At 45.2% G+C, this 23,121-nt stretch overlaps 1 long non-coding RNA gene across 9 annotated transcripts in view; it reads left to right on the plus strand.

Moving 5' to 3' along the window:
* LOC103547590 (uncharacterized) overlaps positions 1-23,121 on the plus strand; it is a 97,879-nt gene that overhangs the window by 44,398 nt on the left and 30,360 nt on the right. The window contains exons 6-9 of one of the 9 annotated variants that reach the window (XR_011526011.1): positions 3,598-3,720; positions 6,417-6,569; positions 19,030-19,370; positions 20,592-21,247. The exons of 6 other annotated variants lie outside the window; for them this stretch is intronic. This is a non-coding gene — a long non-coding RNA (uncharacterized lncRNA). Of the gene's footprint in view, positions 1-3,597; positions 3,721-6,416; positions 6,570-19,029; positions 19,371-20,591; positions 21,248-23,121 lie in introns of those variants that run through there. 2 more of the 9 variants (XR_011526012.1, XR_011526010.1) reach the window with 2 other exon arrangements.

The following is a 23,121-nucleotide window of genomic DNA, read 5'->3' on the forward strand; positions in this document are numbered from 1 at the left end:
AAGAATGATTTTTTGGCAGAATCTTCATGGCCCAGAAACCAAGTTCCTCAAGGAGTGTCAGGTTTCAGCTGGGGGAAAGAGGCCAGAACCATCTTTTAGGCCTGCTTTCTGCACTGCCTGCCTAAATACAGTGGAGTTTTAATAGTTGGGGGACGGGAGAAGTTCTGGCCAAGTGAGACATCCCCACAAAGTACGGGGCCTTTAGGCAGATTTTGCGGGAACCGGGACTAAGTATTCTTGCAGGCAAAATCCCATTTGGCCACAGGGTTTTTTGAACTGTTCAGGATCAGATTGGGCCAGTGCTAATCTTCTGTGAGAGGCTCAAGGGAAGTGTTGTAAAGGTCTTGCTTAAAACTCTAGGAGGCAATGGACTCTTGAGCCTTTCTGTTCCTGTGGGGTCTGGAATTTATTTTTCCTTCCATGGTGACAGTAAATAATGCCCTAAAAAGCCCACATAGTTTGAAAGAATCTGGAAGTACTCAGATTATTGTTTATAAAGATGTTTTTGGATTTTCAGTGGTTCAGGTTTCCTTTGACATTGTTAATACATGATTCTAAACAAAAATTAAGAAAGAAGCCCTGAGGGCTGCCTGGTGGTGCAGCGGTTAAGTGTGCACGTTCTGCTTTGGCGGCCTGGGGTTCGTTGGTTCGGATCCCGGGTACAGACATGGCACTGCTTGGCAAGCCGTCCTGTGGTAGGCGTCCCAAATGTAAAGTGGAGGAAGATGGGCACAGATGTTGGCTCGGGGCCAGTCTTCCTCAGCAAACCTCAAAAAAAAAAAAAAGTGCCGAAATAGCTGAAAATAAACAAACAAAATCTCACAATTCTTTTTGCCCCTTCTTAACCTGATCCATTTACACCACCACTGTAGCTATAAAACCAGATGGGAACTGCTCAGAAAATCATTGCCTAATAGCCATTTCACCACAGAAACCTAAGCAAGGTTGTGTGGCCCCCAGCAGAAGAAGCTAGGTGGGTCAGGGCTCGGGGTGTGCTGCTCCCATGGCGGTACTTTCTAAATTGTTTGTAATTGGTTTTACCATGTAAAAATGAGAAACTTCTGTCTGGCAAAAGTCATCATAAATAAAGGTAGAAGACAATCAACAGGCTGGGAGAAAATTTTTGCAATATATGTAATAGACAATGGATTAATATCTATAATTTATAAAAGATTCCTATTAATCAATAAGAAAAAGACAACAAATCCAATAGAAAATGGGCAAAGAATACAAACAGGCAAGTCATAGCAGGGCAAACTGGAATTTCATCTGAAGAAGTGGTTATCCTTGAGTACAGGGATGTACTGGACAAGAATGTTCATTGCATTAGTAAATATCCATGAGTAGGGGACTGTAAAGTAGTGTGGTTGTGAAAACGCTGAAGTAGGTTCTGTATCAGTGAGAAAAGCAAGTGCAGAGCAATGGGAATAGAATGTTCCCATTTATTTTTTAAAAAACATTCCTATTTATTTGATTTGGAATGTATTCATTCTGTTTTAAATTTTATTAGAGGATTCCTTTAGGTTAAAAAATATTTAAGGGTGTATTTTTCTAGTCATGACTTTAATGAATGAAATGCCAACTTTTGTCTTCCCCTTATGTAAGATGAAAGGTGTATTCCCATCCTCACCTTCTTCCTCTTTATTTGTTTAACCTGGTATTGTAAATCTTAGCCTCCAAGAAGAATTTAGGGACCTCTCCCTATTCCTTCTTCCGTGGGAACCAGAAGGATTCCTAAGAGATTCTATGGGCTGGCCATGCTGCCTGCTGCTCCTCTTTTTGGTGTGATGAACAAAGGAATTCAAAGCTCAGAATTCTTTCCTAGGATTTGCTCTTTTTTGGTATTCACAGCCTTACAGATCCTGTCTCCTGCCTCTGAAGCATTGAGAGAGGCTGGGGCCTCCTCTCTTTGGGACACCCTGCTTGCTCCTTCCCCTTAGAAAGGGAAGGGAATTATCTGAGTGGCCCAGGAAGGCATGGCTTAGAGCTAGCCTAGGTCTTGGGAGGAAACCTGCTCCTTGTGGTTGCCCTTGCATCACCTTTGGAGAAGCCTATTAGCCAGTTTTTATCTTGGTCTCGGGCCCACACCAACCTAGGTGAAAGGAGTCCTTGAAGCTGACACCTTGGTTTTGCCTATTTCACTGGAGTTTGAGGCTCCGGAGCTCCAGCCTGGAAACAACAGGAATTCCATCACAAGGTGGCACAGGGATGTAAACTCTTTTGTCCTTCAAAAACAGGCAACACTTCTGGGACAGAAGCATTGCTTTCCTTCGTCACATTCTCAGTGTCAGTAGACCCCAGTAGGGGTATGGGAGAATTGTTTTGGACTTGTAACATAGGCTTTTCTTTGAGCTGGAGACTTTACATAGAATTGTAGAAACTTATTTAAAACCAGTACTGACTGCAGCCAGTTCTGCTTCTAAAGATGAGTGGCATAACTCTTATTTGTAGGGGAAAAAATGGTTCCATTTTCTTCTCCACTGCAGAACGGTGATGAGAGAGTGAAAATTCAAAACTTCTTTTTGTTCCTCAGCACTGGTCAGGGGTGGAACCTGGAGTGGATGGTTTGTAGTGCGGCTGACTCCAGCTATGGGTCATTGGATGTCAGAGGAAGGAGGATGGAGAGCTAAGTTGCTCTGAATAATATAAGGGGAATTTAGTTTCCTGAGGGAAGGGGAGACCCCTTCCCAAATGTGGGAAGTGTCTGGAGAAGGTGAAGAAGACAAGCAGCATGGTAGTATAAAACCCCTCTGTCTCTTCATAACTTCAGGAAAGCCTGATGAATACACAATATTTTGAGTGAGTTTGTATAGGTGTATTTGTTCTTTTGGTAAAGCATGGAGAAAGAGAGCTGAGTCCCACATCTGGACAGCTCAGAGCAGAGGGAAAAGACCAGCCTCAGGAGGTGAGATGTGAGTGAGATCAAAAGTCCAGCAGGAGCTGGAGTTAGAGCCCGAAGGGATTACTAAGAGCATTAGCTGCTGGAAGTTTGCAGAAATTGGGGGAAGGTCATTGGACTTCCCATAGGATTTGGGATAGGGGGATCCAAGAAGCTTTTAAAAACACGTCCAAGGATAAGGTGGTTGCAGCTAACATCTGATTGCTGTAGTGCTGTGTATCTCATAGAATGTTTAACAGTGTTCCCCGCTCCCCCCTGCCAAGATCCTTCTTATGGAGGTCTATTTGTTGGATGCCCCAGGAACTATCCTGATATTCCTCTTCCTGCCCCATGGACTCCATTTTTTCAGTTCAGACTCCAAAAGGGAAGTAAAACTTTCCAAGAAAGGGCTTGTCATTCTCTTCCCTTCCTATTAGGAATCCACAGATCCTGAGGATGCTGGTCAAAGAGCTAGAGAGCTGCAGCCGCCCCAGCCTCACCAGCACTGAGTAGGGCACATCATTTGGGAGTGAAGGGACATGGGTAAAGTCTTCCGCAGACTCTTGGGACTTGAAGACTGCTCTGAGCAAGTATGTAAGCAAATATTAAGACGAGTGAGTGCCCTAAAGCAAGAACCCAAGGTCTCTGAGCAGCAGGAGTGGGATCATGGCAAATCCAGCCGGTGCCACACTGAACAAGCACTCTTGCTCATTCCTTAGGGAAGAAGAACAGGTTGATGGAAGAACCTGTTGTATAGTCTTAGCCTCCATTGTAGTTCCAAAGTTTGAGGACAGCAGAGATGGGTGGGCTTTGCCTGCCCAGTACGCATTCTCTCTTCTTAGGTAAGAGCACCTTGATTTTCCTTTGGGGCTACCTCCTTCCCCATTCTCAGTCTGGGCTCTGATGGGGTCAGGTCTATCTCTGGGTTCTGGATAGGGGACATATAACCATGCCTATCAGAGAACAGCGGTTGGCATGGGCATGGTGTTAAATCCAGGCCAATCAGGACTTCCTGACTTTTGTTGGAACTATTAAGAAGTGAATTCTCATTTCTTTTCCAACTGGGTCACCAAGCCTGTAGAATGTTTGTAACCCTGAGGCGGCTGGTGGCTATCTTGCCGCCCCACGGGAGTGCTGAAGTCAACACAGATGAAAGCTGAGCTGGGAGGTGGAAAGAGATGGAGACTAGATGACATCTTTTCAGCACCTAGACCTAACTATTCCTTAAGCTAGTCTAACTCTGGACATTTCATTTACAGAGGCCCAGGCTTTCCTTTTTTTTTCTTATGAAAATTTAATTTGGATTTTTGTCATCTGCAGGTAGTAGTCTTAATTCATGTTATGAATTGTATATAGTTCTCATTAAAAAGTATGGTTTGACCTTTCTCACCAGATCCTTTTGTCTTAAAGTGTCTTGAACTGTAAGTTTGCTATATGAATCAAGTGAGACCATATATGTAAAGAACCTAATTTTATCTTCTGTACATAGAAAAAAACAGTAAATATTAACTGTAGGAAGCAAGGAAGAAGGGAGGGAGGGGGAGGGGAGGAAGATGAGGTGCTGAATTATAAGAACCCTGAAGTCTTTAGGGTAATCCTCTAGGAACCTTCAGACCTTATCAAGTCCCCTTGTTCTAAATGCCCCTAGCGCCCTATCCTTTTCCCTTGTCACCCTTCACCATGGTTTGTAATGACGTTTTTATGTAATATTTGATTAATGTCTGCCTTCCTCGCTGACCTGGCAGTTCCACCAGGGCAGTGATTGTGCTTACTGTTATACCCCCAGCAACAGCCCAGCGTGTGGCATTCAGCAAACATCTGTTGAATGAATTGTCATGTATAGTTACTCAAATTGGACTGACCCACCTTGATTATTGGGGTTAGGGTTGTGGCAGAATTGGCAAAATCAGGGAAAGTTGTCCTTGTCCCCTCTGCATCTCCTATGCTATTCATACCCTAAAGCACATACAGAGAATTTTGTCTCAATGAGATAGGTAATTTCGATTTGGTTGTGAAACCCTTTACCAAAGCTCTATTTCTTATATTTTTATTGGACCATTTTATTGAAGAATTCACTATTGTGGTGATTGGCCTAATATGTGGAAAGCCTTGCAGAGGAGTGGGTCAGGTCTCTGTGATTAACAAGCAGTCTTCCTTGCTCCTGTGTCTTTATAAAATTATTTAACTGGAATAGTCCATGCTCACTCAGGCTCACTCAGGAAGTGTTGGATCCTGTAGGAACGCCTGGGAAGTCGATGAGGGAAAGGTCCTGGATTCTGGAGACTTCACTCCCTTGCAGGAAACAAAAGCTGTAGAAGGTGGCCCCGGGGTAACCTGAAGCTGACTCCTTCAGCCCTCACTTCTGGGCCCAGTGGGAGCTCCAGGAGTACCACCTTGTCCCCTGCTTTGCCACACAAAGCGTTCTCCTCCCAGCTGAGGCTGCGATTCATCCCTTCCCCCAGCCTGCTTTCCCTGAGGTGGGGAGAGTGTTTCCCAGGGCCCATGTGACTTCCACTGGCAAGTGACGATTACAGATGGTTTACTAGTCAGTAAAACTGCCAAAGGCTTTTGTGCTGTAATAATCCTTTTCCTGTTTAAAACTCTGGGGATTTTCTACTGTTGCCAGTAGTTTTTCAAGTCAGCAATTACGGTGTGGATTATGTAATGGCTGGGTATTAAAAATAGAAAAGACCAGAGTTTGCATCTATTTTAACCAAATCAAAAGAGAGCAAAGGGAGGGGAAAGGAGGAGAGGGAGAGACTAGAGGAGGAGGGAAAAAGAGATTACGTGACAAGAAGCAGTGAGATGGCGTCATGTGACTGGACAATCCAGCCCACAGTTTACTCTGCCCTTCTCCTGCCGTTCTTGGTCCAAGGGGCTGCACTCCCTCCTCGGCCTCCTCCAGGGAGGAGACCCTGCAGAGAATTCCGGGGTCAAAAAACCCTCATGGATATTCCTCAGCTCAGCCTTGGGGTGTTTGCCTGCCTCTGACAAGCAAAATGACTAAGGAGGGAGGGGACTGAATTTGAAGTCCTCCCTCCACCCCCAAATCCAGGACTCCTGTGTCTTGATTTCCAAGGTCTTGGTGCTCAGTTTGTTTCTCTTGTCGCAGTGGTAGAGTCAAGGGGTAGTTTATGGGGGAGTCTTTAGCATCCCAAATTTCTGTCAGTATCTTCCCAAAGCCACCCCAAATAAATAGCGTATTTGAAAACTGTGTGCTCACTAGGAAAACACTGCTTTACTATAGTTACTCCCAACCCTTCCACTGTCTGTCCCCACTCCACTCCTCTTCTCACTGGATTGCCACCTCTAAGCCCCTCATGTAGGAATTCCAGGGCTACCACTGGTTTGTTCTTGTGTGACTTCTTACTAATCTCCACCCCCATCCCACCCCAAGTTAAGAAATCTTTGTGTTTTTCTAGAGACTTGTTGAATAACTTTAAGGACCCTCTCTCTCTCTTTTTTTTTTTGCTGAGGAAGATTCGCCCTGAGCTAACATCAGTTGCCAGTCCTCATTGTTTTTTCTTTTTCATGTGAGCCACGGCCACAGCATGGCCACTAACAGATGAGTGGTGTACGTCCATGCCCAGGATCCAAACCCAGGCAGCCAAAGCAGAGCATGCCAAACTTAACCACGAGGCCACCGGGGCTGGCCCAAGGACCCTCTTAATGGTGAAATTTTAGGTACAAGGTAGGTCTGGGGCAGGGGGGGTATTTTTGGAAGGAGCGCCTGACAGATGACATCAAAATATACCAGGCTTCCTGCTATGTCACCTCCAAGGCACGCTCCCATCCTGGATGCAGAGGCACCCCAGAGGGAGGTTTTGAGTTAGTCACTTATAGCCCTTGAGCCTACCTAGAACTCTTGCTGAAAACTCCCTACTTTGTAGATCTTGGGTGGCAGACAAGAGTGGTGGGTTCTTTGAAGAAGCAGCTCACTGTTTCCAAAGAATGAACCCAAATATTGGTTTGGTGGCGTTAGGAAGAGAGGCCTGAAAGTCTAGCCATTTCATTAGATAGGAGGGAGGATCTGGGGACCTTCCTTAGGGCCTTTCAAATCATAATGCCATACTGGACTGGGAAGTACCTGTGACATGGCACCTCTTTCTTACTCTTGTCGGTTTTTAGTTCTCTGATGCTGGATTCCTATACATGTTCTTACCAGAGGCTGACTTTGGTAAGGACTGCTACACATCTGCTATGGTCCAGATTTCAATTTTTTTAACCTACTATGTCCATTAATGCACTTGAATGTGCCTGGTCAAGTGTCCTGGCCTCAGGTGTGGTCAGTGTCGTTGCAGCATCAGTTTTCTGTTATCTGGACAGGATGCCCACTCCAGACCAAGTAGTCAGCAGAGGCTGGAGGTCACAGTGAGGTCACAGCCCTCCATATCCCATCCCATCTCTAAGGCTTTGAGCAAGATAAGGAGTCCACTGAAGCAGCTGCCTTAGGACCTGCTAGGGACTAGAGTCAATCCAGGACTAAATCATTAGCAAGGCCCACAAAGGAACCCTCTCTGCCTAAGCTCAACTGTCTGTTGCGGCCCACTTCTCACTCCTGCCTCCATGGATGAGACCATAAGGAGACATCATGACTTGACTACAGCAATGCTGGGTACACTGGTCATCCCATCCTTTCCCTGAAGGAAATCACTCTTTCTATCATTAAAATATTTAATGGATTTCCACCCCTCAGCGCTTGCACATGCGTGCACGCATGCACGTGCACACACACACACACATACATGCGTGCATGCACACGTTATGGGGTTGTGCTTCTAGTGTCTGTTGCTTGGGATAATACTGATCACAAGCTGGTATGGACAGAGTAACACATTTAAGTAGATTTAATTTTTACGCTTGATCTTAGCCAAAAGGCTGATAAGCGATAGATTTAATTTTTATTTATCCAACTACATTGACAAATTTGAGGCACAGTATTGCTTATATATGTGGGACATTCATTTGGGCCACAGACAGGGCAAGGTTTAAATGATAGATCTCTTGTAGTAACTCCAGTACCAGAGCTCAGAGCTAACCAGCTGTCTCCCTTTACTGCACATACCACCACACCCCTTAGGCCCCTTCTCTGTCCCATTCTGACATCAGACTCAGAAATGAGTTTGGGGAATGGGCCAAGACAGGCTGAGGGTTAGTCGTTAGAACTCCACCTGTTTGCTGTGACTCCTCTGGCCAGAAGTACTAAGCAGTGGGAGTGGGGAGAGGGCGGGATGTGGGATGAGGTGGCTGATATGACTCCAGCCACACCTGGAGCTACTCTTTGTTTTCCAATAGAAAATGAGGGAGAGGAAGCAGAGAGAGAAAGAAGAGAAGGAGGAAAGGGAAGTAGAAAGGGGGTAAAGGAGAAGGGGATTGTAGGCTGAACCTTGAGGCTGGGCAGAGCCAGATTGATTGGGGTGTCTCTGTGCCCACCTGGGACCAACGGTGGGCCAGGCAGAATCTCATGTTTGAGGTGCTGAGTCTTGGGGAAGCAAGCAGGAGATGTCTCGGTAGCCTGGTACAGCCTTGGGGTAATCTCACCCCAGGCCAACCAGGGTTGCTACACAAGGGGCAGTGCCAGCCCTCCTCTTACTCTCAGCACCCTCTTTCCTTCCAACCAGACAGGCAGGCCTGGGCTCCAAGGACCCATCTCTTTTGTCACAAGGCAACGGAGGAACGAACTCACCACCACTTACTGCCCTGTGGGGTTTGTATTTTAAGAGAAGACCCCAAAATATTACTTCTACTACTACTATAAGTATTACTAAAACTATTAGTTCCCTCTTCCTCTAGTCAATTTTCGTACTTTTAAATTTTTCTCAAAAAAAGTTTAAAAAGTCAAAAACTTAAATCATTAGCATAAAATTTTCATAGTCTTCTGTTTTCATATCTCTACTGTGTTTTATTTATCTTCCTTTTTTCTTTCCCAATATTGCTTATTTAATGCTTTGTGCCCTTTTTCATGATTAGTTTTGTTAGAGGTCTATTTTCCTTTTCTTTTTTTTTTCAGTAAGGAAGATTGTTGCTGAGCTAACATCTGTCCCAATCATCCTCTGTTTTTTGTATGTGGGTTGCTGCCACAGCATGGCTTGGTGAGCTGTGTGTAGGTCCATGCCCAGGATCCAAACCCACAAACCCTGGGCTGCCGAAGCAGAGTGCACCAACTCAACCACTACGCCACCACTAGGCCTGCCCCCTGTTTTCTTTTTCTAAGAACCAGCTTTTGTGTTATCTCTATTGTTTCTTTGTCTTCTATTTCATTAACTTTTACTTTTTAGTCATTTTTAGACTAGTTTTGTAATTGAAAAGTAATACAAAGGGTCACTTTTTCCTACAAACTATTATAAAAAGACCAGTTACCCAAAGGAATGTGGCTTATATTTATTTGCACATAAAATAATGCATCTTTACTGGTTGACCTCTGGGCTGGCTTGAGTGGGGAAGAGAGGCCTCTTAGAGGAGTGCCCAGTGGAGGGAACCCTGGATTGCAACCCCAAGGTCACAGCCCCCAGCCTGTCTTTTATTTACTGGTGTTAGGCAAGGCACAGACCTCATGAGTAATACAAAATGGCCCCATCTGCCTTACTTCATCGGCTATTTTATCCAATTAGATGCTGAATCTGAAGGTGGTAAGACACCTGAACTGCTGCTCGGAGCTCTGTCCCCATCTTTCTTCTCCTGCAGGTGGCAGGAGGCAGGGGTTGTGGGTGAACCAGCCTAGCGGGGCAGGGCTGCTTAGCCAGCCCTGGCCCTTAAAGGAACATTATTTGAAGGGAAGGAAAGGGTCTTAGTCTCTCTTTAGCTCACTATGCCTGCTGTCTTATTTCTTCTTCAGCTTTTATGTTTTAAGTTTTGCTTTTAGGTTTTATAATTCTGTATTCTGTGGAGAAGCCAGTGGAGGGGGTAGGTGTGCTGGAAACAAGCCCTGAGAACTGGGAGACTGAAATGGGTGGTCTGTATCAGTGGTTCTCAGATGTCTTGGACTTGGGACCCTTTTATGCTCTTGAAAATTATTGGATGGGGCCGGCCCCATGGCTGAGTGGTTAAGTTCACATGCTCCGCTTTGGCGACCCAGGGTTTCACCGGTTCAGATCCTGGGCGCAGACATGGAACCACTCTTTAGGCCATGTTGAGACAGTGTCCCCCATGCCACAACTAGAAGGACCCACAACTAAAAGTAGACAATTATCTACTGGTGGGGGATTTGGGGAGAAAAAGCAAAAAAAAGGATTGCCAAATTGTTAGCTCAGGTGCCAATCTTTAAAAAAAAATTATTGGACTCCTGGGCTGACCCAGTGTTGCAGCAGTTAAGTGCACACATTCCGCTTCGGCAGCCCGGGGTTTGCCCGTTCGGTTCCCGGGTGCACACATGGCACCGGTTGGCCAGCCATGCTGTGATAGGCATCCCACATATAACACAGAGGAAGATGGGCATGGATGTTAGCTCAGGGCCAGTCTTTCTCAGCAAAAAGAGGAAGATTGGCAGTAGTTAGCTCAGGGCTAATCTTCCTCAAAAAAAAAAAAATTATTGGACTTCAAAGACTTTTATTTATGTGGGCTGTAGCCATAGATATTTACCATAGTACAAATATGGAAATAAATATTAGAAACTGAGGCTTTAAAGTATTAATTAGTTAAAAATAATTGTAATAAGTTCTTTACATATTAACGTACTTTTTATAAAATATATGTATTCAAAATAAAAAAATTTAGAGAGAAGAGTTGTATTGTTTTACAGTTTTGCAAATCTCTTTGATGACTAGCTTAGTAGAAGACAGCTGGATTCTCATGTCTGCTTCTGTGTTTAGTCTTGTGATATGTTCTTTGGAGTAGATGCATAAAATCTAGCTTCATACAGATTTGTAGTTAGAAAAAGAAGCATTTTAATAGCCTTTTCAGATAATCGTGGATATCTTCTTTGATGTCACCAAAATTGAACAAATGGCAGTTTCTGAAAGATTAGTTGCAATGTGGAATCTGAAAACATATCAGTGAACTTCTCATACTCAGCTACATTAAATTCCATTGGTCTGTCTGGCACTTTGAATGGGTCTTTTTCTCATGCCTGATTTTGTAACATCATGGGCTGGTCATTTGGAAAATAACGACTCAGTGGTTTATGCAGGTCTTCCCAGTGTAGACACATTTCAGTCCACAATATCACATTTGTTAATATTACCACTGATTTCATCAGCAAATACTCAGGTATCGGGAAGCTGTCAAGCTCACAGTGTGGATACAAATTTTCTAAAACTCTGATTTTCACTTTACGGTTCAAATTTTATAATTGGCAAGAAATACTGTCAGTTATTTTCCTCAATGTGACACACTCACTTCATTCATTTGTGAGAAAATGTCTGCCAAGTACTCAAGTCTAAATAATCATAGCTTGTCAATTGTTCTTTCTAAAAAAATGATGTTCCATGAAAAAAGCAGGTAGTTCAGTTCTCAACGCAAACCATCGCATAAATGCGTCCAGTACGGCAGTATGCAGCAGAAGCTCTACGCACAGATGGTTAACGAGATGTGTACTCAAGGGTTGTGTTTATTAATAAAATTAACTATTAGTGCTCTATTGTGGACATTCTTCTGTGAAGCTGGCCTTTTTGTTAAATCATAAGTGCATGGGAGTAAAGAATGTGACTTTGTTGATTTGTGTTAAGGCCCAGCAATTTTACCCACTATAACTTTTGCGTTATCAGTACAAATGTCAACAAAGTGAATACTGCAAAAAAGTCTCGGTATTAGTATAAAAATGTTCTTTGTCTCTCGGACCACCCTGGAAAGGTCTCAGGGACCCCCAGGAGTCCTGGGATCATACTTTGAGAACCACTGATTCATGTGATGTAGGCAGTAGTAGCTCATGATGTCAAATACCTCAGTCAAGGGCTGGCCCGGTGGTGCAGCAGTTAAGTTTGCATGTTGTGCTTTGGCGGCCCGGGGTTTGCGTCCCAGCTGCAGACATGGCACCGGTTGGCACGCCATGCTGTAGTAGGCGTCCTACATATAAAATAGAGGAAGATGGGTGTGCATATTAGCTCAGGGCCAGTCTTCCTCAACAAAAAAACCCCCACAGAAAACAAAACCTCAGTCAACCTCCCTGGGCCTCATTTTCTCAACTGTAAGGGGGTCCTGGGCAGGCTCTCAGTTTCTTCACAATATTGAACCCTGTTGCTAGCCCTTGAAGCCATTTCTCCCCTAGCGATTGTGACACTGCTCTCTTTTCTTCCCCCCACCTCTGATGCCTCCTTTTCCCTTTGTAGCTCCTCGTTAGCCCCTCCACCTATAAGAGGTGGGCGTCCTCCTTGTTGTTTCACCACCTCCTTCACTCCTCAGGTGATCTTATCCCCTCCTTTGTCTTTAACCATCACTTGCAGGCTGACAGCTCCCAAATCTTTATCTTCAGTCCAGATGTCTGGCCTGGGCTCCAGTTCTGTGATTCCAGCTGCCCCTGGGACCTCTCCACCTGAATGCCCTACAGGCATGTCAAAGTCAACATGTCTAAACTGACTTCATCATCTTCCCCCACACATTACCTCCTTTTCCAGAACATCCATCATCCACCTAACTGCTTAAGCCAGAAGCCCAGGAGCCCTCCTCCCCTTATCTGGTCCCCTTACTTCCCTCATCTAATCACCCAGGCCTATCAGTTCTGTCTCCTAAACGTTTTCCTAATTTCTCCCTGACCTCCAGCTCCACTACCGCTGCCTCAGGTCAGGCCCCCATCACTTCCTACCCAAACTATCGCAAGAGCCTTCTCCCTGGTCCCCTGCCCTCACTTTCCAACCTATACAGCTCAGGCTGGAAACCACAAGAGTTATCTTCTCATGTTTTTTTTTTCCATTAAATAAACACATATTGAGTACTCATCACACCAAGCACTGTGCAGGGTACTGGGAATACAACATAGAACACAACAGACATCGTCCCTGGCCTTTAGCACCGACAGTGTATGAGAGGAAAGGGAAAAATACAAGGCACAGTTAATCAAGACACAGTGCAATGGAGAGAAAGGGCGGCATGCTGGGGAACCCCTGATAGCTTTAGCTGAGGGCCAGCTGAGTCTGAGGGGTGGTCAGGGACTACTTCCTGGAGGAAGCCACACTCTGAGAGTGCACCTTGGATGGGAGTTAGCCAGAAGTGGTGGGAGTGTGGTGGTGAAAAGGTTTCCTGGTAATTTGATCATCTTATTTCCCTGCTTAGAGCCCTCTTCTGAGCTTCACCACTGCCTGCAGGATAAAGTCCAAATTCCTTACCAAGGAACACAACTTTTGTGGCCTCATCCACCACTCCCCTGTATTCAACCCAGGCGGCTTTCAGTTTCCCCCAACCTGGGCTCGTGCCTTCACAGCTCTAGGCCTTTGCCCTTGGTTCCTCGTGCTCTCCACCCTCCCCACTCTCAGTGAATTACCAACATCAGCTGTCAGGAGACCTTTTCTGACCCCTCCCACGTAGACTTTGTGGCTCCCTCTCCTGTGCTCCCTGCCTGTGAACACACCTGGACTCCTGTGCACTCATCCCATGGTTAGCGCTTATCCACGTGTGTCTCTGACTCTTGCTCCTACCTGCTAGTGCAAAATCCCAGGTGCTGCCTAGTTCCCACACCCTCACTCCACGAGCATTTTAGGTGTCCCCGGGGTGGGTGTCTCCTGTGTGTTGGTGGATAAGGTTAGACAGTTACCCCCTCCTCTCCACCCCAGCTATCTTTTCCCCTCCTCCAGCTCTGCAACCTCCCCTTACTCCTGCCACACCCATGGAGGTATCACTTCTCCTGGACATTGCCACACCCATCAGGCACCTACACCTGCTGGGAGCCTGACACTCCTGTTGGCATGAGGTCAGCCAGCTGCACTGTAGGAGCAGGGCTCTGGGGCTGCTGATGTGCTTATTGCCTTAGGGAGCCGTGAGGTTTGGCGCCACAGATAGATCTAATTCACAACTACCACTCTAGCTCAGGATTACCGTCCTCTTTCCACTGAGCAAAGCTTTGTCTCTGGGTCAGCTCACTGTGCCTGTTTCCTTCTTTCCTTAGAAACAGTTCTTTTCCAACAGGCCGCTCAGCCCCTCATGCAAATACACTTCCCAAGGTCCTGCCCAGCAGCAGGCCAGACAGGTGTGACCTGCATCTCCCACCATCTCCAGCCTGGAGGCAAAAGATGTGTGGGTATTTATTTATTTAAAATCATAGATTATACAAGCAATACTGAATACAGCTTCATCATTAAAAAATCCAAGCAGTTTAGAAACACATGGAGTAGAAAGGTAAAGCCCCCTTTCTACCTCTCCCCCTATGCTTAAGCTTACGCTACTAGTAGGCACTGTTAATTATTTGGGGGAAATGTTCAGACTTTTTGCTGTGTATTTACACATATGTATGGCTGGCATAATATTTGAGAAATTAATCTCTTTTTACCACCTGGATTTTTCCCTTTTCCACTCTCACATTCATGAAGCTCATTTCTCCCCGAGTCAGCTCCCCAGATTAGAAAATGGAATCAACCTTCAGGTGTCTCTGGCTTTTGTGTGCCAAGAGCTTATGCACTTAGGGAAACTTCAGGATTTGTGGAACAGCTCAACACAGCAAAGATCCTTGCACACAGCCTGAATGCCTTGGCTGGAAACAAGGTGGAAGAAGGATTTCCCCTGGAGTAGAAAGACCTCCACTCCAACTCTTTGCAGCCCTCCCCCCCCAAAACTGGCCAGGGGCTGGAGAGACGAGGGAGAAAGATCTGTGGTCTCTGGAGTCCCACCCTGCCTGCTGGCAGCTCGTCTTACTCCTGGGCAGGCAGGAGTAAGATCCCAGAGAGTGGTGGCCACATGGTGGGGCCAAGCTGTGAGGACACAGGCAACCTGGCCCAACATTTCTGGCTGCCCCCTGGCACAGAGCAGCAGAGGCTACTAGACCTGACCTTGGCCAACTTCACAGCCACCTCCTCTGTCCCATGCTTGCAGTTCTCAGTGTTCTGGAGAACTCAGATACACCTAGAATTAAGTTTCCTGTTGCCAGGATGGAAGCATACCATAAACATTGAGTTGAGCTATAGAAAATAAAGTTTGGTCTCCTGAATTTGTGAATTAAGATTTATTCCTGTGGCTTGTACTGTTCATTGTCTGCCACTTTTGAAAAAAATTTCACAATGTATCTTCAAGATGTTTCCACAGCAGTATGTATAGATTTATCGTATTCTTTTTAAAAATAACATTATTTAAAAAAAATGCTCATAGTAGGAAATTCTGACAGTACCAAAGGAGAAAGCAGAAGTTCTCTAGTCCTCCATTCCCATACCCTAGGTGTAACTGTTGCTAACAGCTTCTTGAGGGTTTTTCTAGAAATTTTCTAAGCAGATAAAGACATGTATATATTTCTATATAGCTCTTTTTATATACAAATATTATCAAACTACATATACTTATCTGCACCTCATTTGATTCTTTAACAATTTGACCTTATCATTGAATAAATTCTATTTAAGTAGATATAGTTTGACTTCATTTCTTTCAGTGATACCTGGTATTCCATAGAATGAATGTGCTACATATATTTAACCAGTTGATTGGCATAAGATTCCAGATTTTTAGCTATTATCAGTTAAGGGCACAATGAACATAATAATAGCTGGCGTTTGTTGACCACAGACATCATTCCTGGCATATAGTAAGTCGCATAACCTTTGTAACAGCCCAGTGAGATAGGCCCTGTTATTGTCCCTGCTTCCCAGGTGAAGGAACTAAGTCACAAAGAGGTCAATAACTTTCCCAGGGTCACATAGTTGAGAGGTGGTAGGTCTGGGATTTGAACCAGGCAGCTGGGTCCCAAGCCTGCACTCTGGATGAGTACAGCACAACACCTGCAGGGATGCCGTGTACCTGTGCTAACATAGCCGTAGAGTACATTTGTAGCAGTGCTGCTGCTGAGTCGGAAGAAGTGCTGATAGACTTTAATAGTGTGAAGTAGTCAGGAGGTTACTTTACTAAAACAGCACAAGTGCAGAGCCCACTTGTTTCCTAAAAATAGAGGGGCTGCAGATCCTGTGCCCAGAGGCCTCATTGTAAGGGCGTTTTCTCTGCCGTGGCCAGGGCTTCGGCTCTGAATCCTATTTGGCCTTCTCTCCTCTGGGCTGGACTGGGCTCCCAGGAGTCTTGGTAAACCCTGCTCATTCCCTCTTACTAAGGCCACAGCCACAGGCTGCCAGAGAAGTCAGCCCCTGGGCTCCTTTTGTTTCTGTACCCTCTTTGTCTCTCAGGGGAGAGGGTGCCTCCCAACTAGATGGCTGCCTAGGCCCCAGTTTCCTATTCCATCTGCAAGAAGAGAAATTGGCAGCCACCTAGAGAGAGAATTGGCCACTCTTTGATTCCCTGCCTGCAGCTCCTACGTCTAACCACAAGGGGCCCCAATGTGGGATCTCCAGGCCTGCACAGAGGTGGGAGGTCAGAGAGTGTGGCATGGCTTCTCCACGGCAGTAGCTTTTGTAGGACTATATCAGCAGTTCTCAAATGGGGGCAATTTTGTACCCACCCCCACCAGCAGGGGACATTTAGCAATATTTGGAGATATTTTTGGTTGTCACAACTTGGTGGAGGGTGGGGGCTGCTACTGGCATCTAATGGTAGAGAGAGGCCAGGAATGCTGCTAAATATCCCACAGTGCACAGGATAGCTGCTCACAACAAAGAGTTGTCAAGCTCAAAATGTCAATGGTGTTGAAGTTGAGAAACCCTGGGCTACAGAAGGGCAGACAGTGCCCAGCACGTGACTGTCACTGTGACTCCCTTTGCTCTCGTTAGCAGTGACAAACACTGATGTCTTGCTCACCTATAGCTCGCTGCTATTTTAAGTGCTTTATATCCATTAACTCGTTTAACCCTCACAACAAGTCTATGAGGCAGCCCTACTGTTATCATCCCATTTTACAGATGAGGAGCTGAGGCATGGAGATGTGAAGTGCCTAGCCCAAGGTTCTCATGGTGGCAGTCTAGGCTTGGCCTCCCTATAGCTTCTCACACGTGCTCATGCAAGTGCTCCTGGACTTGTCTGCTCTCTCTGATCCTTCTAGAACCTTGGCAGCACCAGGGATTGTTTATTTCTGTACAAGGAGGAAAAAAAGTTGACTGATCTTCTCTCCCTGATTCTGACTCCTCCATTTCTGATGGCTTTTGTATTTTCTTCTCCAGAGGGTTTAATTGAAGTGAGTGCTAATTGCAGAGACTATGGACAACCATGAAAATTTACTTGTTGAATTTGCATGAAAAAATCCTCTGTTACTCCTACAGTGTTCTCTTAGAGCTCTTTCAGTCTCTGGGCCTACAGGCTAGGCTGCTTGGGTAGTAGCTTTGCTTAGACATGAGAGCAAACTTTATCATCCAGGAGCACAGGAGGAGCTGGTGAGTCAGGCTTGGGACACCAGGGACACGGGACTATTTTGACGAGGCCCATAGTTTGGACGAAGTGGGTGCTTTTCCAAAGGAGGCCTCCAAAAGCCAAGATGGGAAGTTGTAATGAGGTGAGGGGGGTGGAAGAAGTGGGAAGGGATTACTGGATCAAAGCCAATGTCGCACCAGAGGAAATACTTATTGGCTCATTAATGATAGGATGCCATGCGATTGGCTTTGCCTCTGGGTGTGGGGGCAGAACCTATGCTTGAAACAAACAGCCCCATCACCCAACAATAATTAGCAGCAACAATAGGCATCTTCACAGGACCAGATTGACAGGTGGCCCACAACACACAGCCTCCAGCCTGGCCTGGAACTGGGCTTGGACGCCTCACTTGTAGAGCCAGCCATGCTTGGGCAGCTGGCAGGGGCAGGGGCACGGGCACGGAAGTGACACATTCTTTCTTGGGTCATTTGCTGAGAACTTGCTGTATACTAGGCACTGAGAGGAACACAAAAGAAATGGAAGACACAGATCTTACCCATAATCTAGAGAATTGAGGAGACAAGATTAAGTCTGAAAAGTTAAATCACAGCACAGGAAATATCATATATGTCACGTATAAGGGATGGGGATGCTCAGAGCCAAATGGGTGTTCTGGACAGGGATTCCTCACCAGGTGGATGGTAGGAGGCGAGGTCTGCATCACACTGCCATGTTTCTTGTAAAAGAAGTAGGAAACACAAAGAAGAAAATAACAAATCATACTAATTACACTTCCAGAGATATATATTGTTACTATTTTGGTTACATCTTTTAAGATTTTTTTCTGTGCGTATTTGTGGATATATACAAACATACACATTTCACTACATAAATTGGTTTGTATTGTACATACTGTTCTGTGAATTGCTTTTTGTAGTTAGTTGCGAACAGTTTTCCTTGTCAATAAATAAACTTCTTGTGAGTCTCTCATATTTCACTGTGTACCTACCATGGTTTAACTAATCTCTTGTTATTGCCCGTTTAGGTTACTAACAGTTGTGGCCTATGTATAATACTAACTCTGTGCACCTCCTTATTTATTCTTATTTTTTTAAAAGATTTTAGGGGCTGGCCCGGTGGTTCAGTGGTTAAGTGCGCACATTCTGCTTCTTGGCGGCCCGTGGTTCACCGGTTCGGACGTGGCAGGTATGGACATGGTACTGCTTGGCACACCATGCTGTGGTAGGCGTCCCACATATAAAGAAGAGGAAGATGGGCATGGATGTTAGCTCAGGGCCAGTCTTCCTCAGCAAAAAGAGGAGGATTGGCAGCAGATGTTAGCTCAGGGCTAATCTTCCTCAAAAAAAAACAATAATAAAATAAAATAAAGATTTTATTTTTTTCCTTTTTCTCCCCAAAGCCTCTAGGTACATAGTTGTATATTCTTATTTTGTGGGTCCTTCTAGTTGTGGCATGTGGGATGCTGCCTCAGCATGGCTTGATGAGCAGTGCCATGTCTGTGCCCAGGATTCGAACCGGTGAAACCCTGGGCCACCGCAGCGGAGTGCGCAAACTTAACCGCTCGGCCAAGGGGCCCGCCCCACACCTCCTTATTTTTATCCTTAGGGTATAGTCTTTAAGTGGAATCACTAGATGGAAGAATATGTACACTTTCAAGGATTTATTTTTTACAATATGAATTTGCATTTTTCTTTATTACTCAAGAAATGGAACTTCTTTCATATATTTTAATAGCTTTACATGTTTCCTCTTACTCTTTTTTTTTTTTTTAGGGAGATTAGCCCTGAGCTAACATCTGCCACCAATCCTCTTTTTGCTGAGTAAGATTGGCCCTGAGCTAACATCTGTGCCCATCTTCCTCTATTTTATATGTGGGATGCCTGCCACAGCATGGCTTGATAAGCAGCGTGTACATCCATGCCCGGGATCCGAACCAGTGAACCCCAGGCTGCTGAAGCGGAGTGCACAAACTTAACTGCTATGCCACCCGGCCAGCCCCTCAAGGATGTTGGTACAAATTGCCCAATTGTCTTCCAGAAAAGATGTATCAACTTAGACTCTCACCACCAGTCCTGTGAGAGTATCTCTTTCACTACATCCTTCCCAACACAAGGTATTACTATTTTTTTTAAATTGCAAATTTGATAAACAAAAATAGTATTTCATCATTGCTGCCTTATTTTGCTTTTCTTTTTATTATTATTTTATTTATTTGACTGGTTTTTTTTACAGGCCAATTGGTCATTGGTAATTCTCTTTTGGCAAATTATTTGATTATGTGCTTTGTTGAGTTTTCTGTTGGTATATTCTTTTCTTTTTTTCATCTCATTTGTGTAGTATTTTATTATTATTATTTAGTGTGGTTTATTCTTTTTATCTTATTGATCTATAAGAGTACTTGATATATATTTAGCCTATTAACTCTTTGTCTTTCTTATATTACAAATTTTTTATCCTAGATTGTCATTGGCCATTCAGTTTTGTTCACTATTTAAGCATTTACAAATCTAAAATGTCCATGCAATCAAGGTAGTCTATATAGGCTTTCCAAACCACTGGGCTGGAGGTAGCTGTGACTGGTACAGGGGCGGCAGGTCGAGGTCTTCAGTCAGGGCCAGCCTGGGAGGATAGAGCTGGTTAGATTCAAGGCAGAGTGGAGAGGCGGCCAAGATGTGGTAACCTTGGGTGGGGGAGCACGGAAGGAGGGGGAGGAGTCTGCAGTGACTCACAGGGTGCTGACCTGAAAGACAGAGCCAGCAGGTGGAGGATGAGCCAGAATCAGGAATACAGGAAGGGGAGGGGATGGGGTCAGGGGCAGAGATTGTTGTAATTCCCCTTGGGGTTGTTGATGGAGGCTCCTGGTGTAGAGTTCTCATTGGTATTTGGATCTCGAGGCCTGGCCTGGTTTCTCTTTTTGTGTCAGGCTCAGAAAGGCTTTTTCTGCTGCAGAATTATATGTTTACGTAAATTCTCTTTTAATACTTTAATGGGGCTTTTTGGGGTTTTTTTACATTTAAATCTTAAGCTGGGTGGAATTTGTTGTGTTTTGGTGAATTGTGAGAGTTGAGGATTTAACTTCTTTTTCCTGAAGTCACTAATGATTAAAATATGTATTCTTGCCCTCATGATCTGAAATACTACCTATATCTTACAATGCATTTCCACGTATACGTGGGTCTGCTCTAGGACTCCCTGGTCTGTTCCAGTGAATTGTCTGTTCCTATACCAGCACCATCTGTTTTGGTCACATTTTCCTTAAATATATCTTAATAAGTGCTAAGGTAAGGTGTACTTCATCACACTTTTTTCCTCAGAATTTTCTTTGTTCTTTTAGGATGAGCTTTGAAGTCATTGTGCCAAGTCCTGCTTGTTCCTTTGGACTACACAGTGGGAGCTGGAAACATGGGTGACCCCCGTAGGGGCTTTTGTATTCATAAGCACCAGGCTTACGAACGAATACAAACACAGCAAGTCCCAGGAGCTGGTTTTGGTGGGGCTGGACTTCTCCATGCAGAATCACATGGCCTCTTTAGGAAGAAGCCCCTCGCCGCCATTGACCTCCACTTGGGGCATCCTCCTGTCTCCAGTCCAAAGACAATCCTGTGGACCTCAGAGCTCTTGTGTCTCTGCTGCTGCAGCACCCATCCATATGTGCCCCACTGTGGCCGAGCCAGCCTGTACTGGGGTGTTCCTGTCCATCTTGCAGGGGACCCTGCCTCCAGCCAGTGTCCTCTCCAAGCCTGTCTCCTCTAAGGATTTCCTGTGGGTTAGCTCTGGGGATCTTTTCTTAATCTATTCCTACGTGTGTTATTACAGAAAGAATTATTCATAATTGCCAGCATTGTGATGGCTTCTTCCTAGTTTCTTTTGAGCCTGCATGTTTTTCCCTACTTGACATTTTCTAGGTTCTCTCCTACTTAAGTGACTTCTTCAGGATCTTTTCTATTGAGGAGTAATGAACGAACAGTAAAGTCACAAATCCTAAGCATACATTGCAGTGAATTTTTACATATGTGTACACTATGTAACCACCCCCCCAATCAAGGTGTTTCTTTTAGAGTTGAGAAGTTCTTGGTGGGAGGTTGAGTGGAGAAGGAAATCATGAGTGTGTCCCCGAGCTACCGTCTTTTTCTAGAACTCTCTTTAAAGGGTGTTAAGGAGGGAGCTGAACGTCAAGTCTATACAGTGGTGTGGAGAGCAGAATGCTTAGGCGTGGCAGGTCATGTTCTGGTCCTCCCCCTTACTAGCCGTGGGACTTCTGTGCCTCAGTTTCAACCACTGTAAAATGGGAGTAGATGATAGCTCTTACCTCACAAGGTTATCATGAAGATTACACGAGGCAGTACATGTAAGTGCACAAAAAATGTTAATTGTTATTTTTGTTGTTATTAATAATGAGGAGGAGGCACTGGTTCTTAATGAAGGATATGTATCAGAATCACCTGGGGCACTTTCGCAAAATACACATGCTCAACCTGGCCAGATCTACTGAGTCAGAATCTAGATTTTAAATGCCTCCCCAGGTTCATTCTGTTGCTCATCCGTGGTTGAGAACCACTGGGCTGGAGGTGGTCATGACTGGAAGCAGGAAGGCCAACAGGTAGCCCCTGCGATAGTGAGAGCCGGAGAGGATCAGAGCTGAGCAGATTTGAGGCAGAGTGGAGAGGTAGCCAAGATGTGGCGACCTTGGGTGGAGGAGCGAGGAAGGAGGGGGAGGAGTCTGGGGTGACTCACAGGCTGCTGACTGGACAATGGAGTGAGCAGGTGGAGGATGAGCCAGAAGTGGGAATACAGGAAGGGGGCGTGGGGTGGGGCAGTGGGCCAGAGATTGTTATAATTCCCCTTGGGATTGTTGAGTGGAGACTCCTGGTGGGAATAGCAAGTTAGTATTTGGATCTCTAGGCCTGGGCTTCTGGTGTTTTTCAGGGAGTCATCGATGTCAAGGAGATAGATAAAGCCATGGACCTGGTCACAGTGCAAACATAGAGGGCAGAAGAGGGCTACATTCACTAGTATCCACCTCTGGGAAGGCCTGCGTCCACTTCCTGTTTCCTCCCTAGCAATAGAGAAGCGCTTGTTTCTCGTGTAATAACCCCTTTGCTGAGGACGTTGGGGAATAAGCTCAGTCTTCTCACTTGAAGATGACCAATGACTATGGGTCACTTCCTTTCCTTACAGGTCTCAAAATTTTCCGCATCCTCTGATGGAGGAGCTTAATCCTTATTCATCAGTATCTTCAGACAGCACATCTGGTTGGGGCAATGTCTTATCTTCCAACACCCCCTGATCCCCCATGCTCTCACACATACTCAGCCTCTGGTGGATGGCTTCTTAGACTCTGGCTTTCTTCAGGCCCTTGATATCAACGAGTTGCTCTTTGGCAAGAATTTAAGCCCTTCGAGTACCTCTCCCAGAGGCGTTTGCATTTAGAACTATAGGTGTAATAGAAATAATGGAAGATGTTGCATTCCTGAGGGAAGGCGATCCTGGAATGAAATATTCATTCTCTCATTCTAGAACATCCCTGTCTAGTAGACCTTTCTGCGTTGATGGAAATGTTCTTCTGTGCTATACAATACGATAGTCACTAGCCACATGTGGCTATTGAGTGTTTGAAATGTGGCTAGTGTAACCGAGGAATTGGATTTTTCATTTTAATTAATTAAAAGTTAAATTTAAGTTGACAGAAGAAAAGCACGCACTGTTAGTTTGCATTCACTGGATCAATGAACGATAGGGACGCCAGGCCTGACACTCTACTATCAAGCAGCCCCCAAAGGTCACTTTGAAATCAAATGGGCTTTCTGTCTCTCGCCCCTCCAAGAAGCAGGTATCTACAGCTGCCCCCACAGGCCTCTCTGAGC

The sequence above is a fragment of the Equus przewalskii genome, chromosome 14, assembly GCF_037783145.1.
Source record: "Equus przewalskii isolate Varuska chromosome 14, EquPr2, whole genome shotgun sequence".
Classification (NCBI taxonomy): Eukaryota; Metazoa; Chordata; class Mammalia; order Perissodactyla; family Equidae; genus Equus; species Equus przewalskii.